Source organism: Lolium perenne, chromosome 1, assembly GCF_019359855.2.
Source record: "Lolium perenne isolate Kyuss_39 chromosome 1, Kyuss_2.0, whole genome shotgun sequence".
NCBI classification, from domain to species: Eukaryota; Viridiplantae; Streptophyta; class Magnoliopsida; order Poales; family Poaceae; genus Lolium; species Lolium perenne.
The window spans coordinates 256952468-256958137 of NC_067244.2; the positions used below are offsets into that span (position 1 = coordinate 256952468).

General features: G+C 40.5%; 1 long non-coding RNA gene across 9 annotated transcripts; it reads left to right on the forward strand.

The window, feature by feature from the left end:
* Window positions 1-4935, forward strand: LOC127327753 (uncharacterized). Of its 9 annotated transcripts, none has more exons than XR_007868706.2 (8): window positions 8-454; window positions 1026-1087; window positions 1722-1788; window positions 1880-2033; window positions 2405-2491; window positions 2705-2792; window positions 2889-3478; window positions 4423-4935. It is a non-coding gene; the product is annotated as an uncharacterized lncRNA (long non-coding RNA). The 9 variants fall into 9 exon arrangements; XR_007868705.2 differs by lacking the exon at window positions 2705-2792 and having other exon boundaries at window positions 13-454; window positions 2793-3175; window positions 3357-3478; XR_007868708.2 differs by lacking the exon at window positions 2705-2792 and having other exon boundaries at window positions 19-454; window positions 2793-2974; window positions 3357-3478.
* The last annotated feature ends 735 nt before the right edge of the window (window positions 4936-5670 follow it).

A 5670-nucleotide genomic window follows, 5' to 3' on the forward strand; every position in this document is an offset into this window, starting at 1 on the left:
GAGATTCGGAGCATCGTGACCGCTCGATCTAATCTCATAGTCTCCGCTCTCACATCCATGTTCGATCGATTTTCGAGGCAATTCGCTCCCCACCTTCCTTGTTTCTGCAGCTAATCACGTATCAAATCGGGGGACCAATACAAATTAAGTAGAGTAGAAATTATTTCCTTCCGCATATGTCACTCCCGGAAAAAATCTCACATGAATCTCCTCTCCCTCTCGATCCAATTGCGCCGCCGCCTCACCACCAACCTGGCCGGCCATCCCAGCCACCACGTCCCTCGCGCTGCCACCGCTTTTTTCAGCGGAGTCAGGGCCTCGGAAGGAGCCGCCGTTTACTCTACGCTTCGGGGACGCACACGCCGCCACCATCCTCAACAACCGCGGCGTCGGGACGCCCTGGGGAGGTACGGTGGCGGAAGGAGGAAGTGCCTTGCAGCACATGGATGCCCAGGTTGGTCCACGAATTTCCCCTTCCAGATATATCTCCTGAGGCCTCGTTTGTTTAACCCCTTTGAGGCAGGGATCGATCTGGATTGAGGCCTGGTTTTGGTTTTCCAACCCGGTGATGAAATCTTTCCAGACCATCAGTTTTTTTAGTCTTCCTTTTAACCCCCACCGGAATAACACCTCCATCTTTCAATGGATCGATCTGGAAAAAGATCATCGCCAAGTGACCAGTGGAATAATTTCCACGAGGTAGAGAGAGATCGCGCGCAGCAAGCGAGCGAATGGGGAGATGTCCTGGATTAACAGAACTGAGATGAAATTGAGATATGATTGTAGAGAAGGGTCAAGTGGGGATTAATAGGGATGGGGTGATATAGGATTGGATCCTCCCTGGAACGGTTCCACGTGTGGATTCAATCCAACACAAACGAATGAGGCCTTAGTAGGTTTTCTTTCGATCCAGTTTCCTTCTCGCATAACCCACACCTCCCGTACCAACTCATGCTTCTTCCTTGTTTAGTCATTAAGTAAATAATTATATGACTGTGATTATACCTCAATTCACAACAATGCAGGATGTTGCTCTGTTTTTCAAGGTCAAGGTTTGAGCATGGGACATCACTTCTCAAGCCAACAGGTAGTCCCATCCTCACATAAAACTCAGTATTTTGTTTCCCTGGGATCGGAACTAGATGATGGTGATTTTTGGTGATAACAGTCAATTATTGTGATCTTTTCTTTGTGGATGTGTGTAATTCATTTTTGTTATCAATTCAGAGGTTTGATGATTTCTTAATTTGATCATTTAATTAAGTGCACTATTAACATGTTGGTTGCAAACGGTTTTGTCGAATCTAGAACTAAAAGTTCGTCCATATTAAAAGCTTAGGTCAGAACACTCTCTGGCGTAGATTTTAAATTTCTTTTTTCTTAAGAATAAACGAATCTTGTTACTTCTCGAAGCATTATCATGTTATGGTTTGTTGGTCTTTCTTAGAGATTGATTTCTTGGTCATCTCTAATTAGGAGGAACAATTATTAGTGGAGAGGGAGCACCCCCCTTGAGTTTCACCATTTATCCTTCAGTGCGCCATTAACCCCTCTATAACTCTTGCTTCTTATTTATGTCAATTGACTCCTCGCTGATTATTCAGTTTGTTACCTTCATCAAGTATGAGATTGATACTATGTCTGTGATCTCTAATCCCAACAAGTTAATTTTTTTCACTTCTATGGGCTATTAGTTCAAGAATAACGTTTTTCTGGCATAGGTTACTTCACCCCCATGCGGCATCAGAATCCATCTATTCATCCTCCATGATCCGTCTACCTCGTAAGGTGGGTATTCGTCAGAGCGTTGTTTGTAGATTGCAGTAGGTACACAAAAAATCTCGATCAATGTTGATTTTGTGATGACTTGATCTTGCAGTGAGATGGTCGCGGTCAGATATATATAGGAGAGCAGCAGGATAGAGTGTGAACTTGATATGTACATGGATTCCCAGTCGACTGGTTGGGATGCATGAAAGGAGCATATCCGCCGCCGATTCGCTCGACGTGTACAATGTCTTTTGCCATCTCAAGTAGGTACTTCACACTGAATTGTCTAATAAATTGTCTACAGTCTATGCTTTCACCAACGAAGTACAACTTACATGTGTTATTTTTAACACTATGTATAGTGATCTTATTAAGATGAAAACTATTCCGATTGCAAGCAGGCACTAGGCAGACAAGTGTTTCTTGCTAGCATGCTGGTTTAGTTTTAGGTTAGGCAAGTTCAAATAAACCCCGATGATCAGGTGTAGGCAAGTTAGACTGTCATTTGGTTTCATAGTTGTGAAAACATCTCTTAATTTTTTTAACTGTAAAGTTTGTTGTAATACCATGTTTTATAATGAACCGGTGAGAGGGGTTCGATCTCACAACATGCAATTGAAATATTTTCGTGCAGGTTCATGTGCAGCTACGCAATGAAATATGTCCCGATTGACCTACATGTGGAGGACTTCAAGGCCTGACCAGCCCAGCAGGGATTACGGTGAGTTCCCCTAAATTTTTTTTTTCTGTTTGTGGATGCTTTGATCATCATGTGTTAGCTCTAGACTAGATTTTTCCCTGAGCTAATTCGATGTCCAGCTGACGATCCAACAGATTCTTTCTTGCCAACGATATGTATCATAAGGGGGAAAGAACATAGTTAGGAAATTAAGTTTGTGCTCTACTAATTGATTGGAGTACTATATTCTTGCAGTGTTTGGTTATGAGCGACGCAGGTCTGCCTGATTTTGACTGAAAGATGTATTATGTGTCCCTAACTAATTAGCCATACAATTTAACAGGTGATTGATTATATTCTGTATTGCCACAATGGTCACGAAACTTCTTGCTGAAGTTCTCTCCCAGCTGAAACTGAATATTAGAGTGACTCATTTCAGATAGTCACAAACTGCAAGGACTAAGGTCTCGGATGAATCCACAAGGTCAAAGGGTGTGATATTAGTTAATTCTGATGCTCATACATGTAGTTCCCATTTTCACATATTTTACTAGAATCTCATGTACATTCATCATAAAGTTATTTGCATTTACAAGGTTAGGATTCCTGCTGGTAGAGAAAAGTACTTACATAGAATTGGAGGACATTATGGAAAGGCAAGGAAGGGCAGGACATGTTGCTACTCCCTGTTGAAGTCATTTTCTTACTAACGTTAAAGATTTGTCGGTATCAGAGCCTATGACACTTCATTTGATTCAAGCATTCAAACAGACAATTTTAGTACTTGTGTATCTTGTTCTGAAATTTGACCAGTCTGGTGCAAATATAGCAATGGTTGATTATATTTTGTATTGCCGCAATGGTGCAAACCTGAAGTCAATTTTCTGATATGTGCTTCACTTGACAGGTGGAAGGTGCACCAAGAAGAGTTGAGATGAATAGAAAACACTCAAGAACTTTCTGTCATCCATGTGCTCTTCCGGAGATGTTTTAATGATGCAAGATATTACCTGTCTAGGTTATTTTAAGGTATGAACCTTGGCTGCCATGCAACAAAGCCCTAGCCATTGTACTTACATGTTCCATTTTGCTATACTTATGTTACCCGTCTATGATTTTTGTAACCAGCTCATAAACCGTGCATGTAGTCTTGTGCTGTTGAGACATGTGCATTTCTTTGTGTCCATATGTCCAGAAGCTCGTAAATGAATATAAGTACTGCATCAGTAGATTATTGTGTTACTCAATTACACTTGGTTTAGATTGCTTCAGTAATAAAAAACTACACACAAATATGTACTTCCCCTTTCCTTTCTCCTCCTTTACACACAAGTATCAAGATCATCTTCAGGGAGCATGTTCAGTGATCATGTTCAAATCAGGCAATTCTTGTGGAAGAATGAAGTTCAGATCTGGCATCATGATCCGTGGCCGGAGATGGAGGATATTAGAAAGAGAAATTTCTGAAAAAGTTACAAATGATAGATTGTTAAATAACTTTCCAAGAGTAGCATTATCATGAAGGGAATATGGATCCCAAATGCAGATTGTCACTTCAGTAACTATTAGTCGACATTGAGCACCACCTGAGCTTAGATTGGCACTGAATTAAGATAAGAAAGGGAAATTCTGAGTCCATTGCTTCCATGCCTGAATGGCAAACATGTTACATGCATCTCACAGTAGGTGCTGCATTTCTGTTCCGTTTTTATTGTTGTAGAGTAGTATGTACCTAGCTTCCAAACACCATTATCTGCAGGAACTAAGGAAAGTAATCACGGAATTTACCTTTTCAAATATTCTCTGTGAAGCACCATTATCTCTCTACATATAAGGAAACTAATCACAATTATCTCTGTGAATGGTTTACTAAATAACTGACTAAGTATGTAAGGAAACTAATTATTTAATTTTGGGGAACTGATTGCGGAACATTTGGAAACTAATCATGGAATTGTTTGTGAAATTAACAGGCACAAATCTTCTTCAGAGCAACAACAACAACAACTGGAGCCGCTACAACAATGCTCAAGGCCTCAAACCTCTTCATCGTGTTGGCAATACTTTGAGTTTGAGTCTCTTCCCTGCGGCGGAATCGGAGGCGGCGCGTGATGGTGGAAGGGAGGTCGGGGCGGCGGGTGATGGTGGAAGGGAGGCCAAAGCGGAGCATGATGGTGGAAGGGTGGCCTGGGTGGCACTAGGTGTGGCATCGGAAGCCTTCTCCAAGGAGTGGCGGCTTGCGAAGAAAAACGACGATTTGAATCGGACTGAATCGTTTGGAATTGGAGAGGGCTGTTGCAAAAAAAGAATTTCTATATACGTTGTAGAAGTTATTTCGGGACACGATATTTAGGAACTGAGGAAACTCACATGAAAATGAAGCAGAATAAAATATGCCTAACATTGTACGAAAATATGTGATTAGCATCGAGGAGTAGTTATTTGTGAATGGAGTATATACATTTGAATATAAAATAATTATGTGAGTGCTTATTTCATATTCAAACGATACCAATTTTATCCGTTTTTTAAATATATTTCAAATGAGGTAGAATCTTATGGATTTTCAGAATATATTGTGCATTTTTACATACACGTTAATTTTTGCTGGAATTGTTTTGACACACTGAGTATTGTATTGGCATCTTACGTGGAAAAAATATAGTAACCGTAGCAACGCACGGGCATTCAACTAGTCTTGTTAATAGGTTAGTGCCGAAAAATGTATAAAAAAGCAACGAAGTGTAGATAAAACATATTGGAATTGGTGTAAAACAAGCATGGAGCATCAAAAATTATAGATACGTTTACAACGTATCAAGCATCAGCAGCATCTTCCACATCTTCATCATCATCTACAGCAACACCATCTTCATCCACCCCTTGTAATCTCTTGTCAAACATGATGTGTGAGGCAATTTATCATTTTCACATGATGTATTGTACCTCTATGTCTTTGTTTGAGTAGTGACTTGTTCTTGGCAATTGTGAGATACTTTGTGATGGTTGCATATAAGTATCTTTTATCTTCTATGATGATATTTTGTACTGATATATGAGTGCACACATATATCGGGGGATGCATAAGGTTGTCACCGTTGCATGATGATAGGGAGGGGGACAGCGGGAGCTGACAGAAACCTTGTCCTAATTCTTAAATGCATGTCGTACCTTTGCATATCTCCTACCTTTGCATAGAAGGCCATATAAGTGGGTTATAG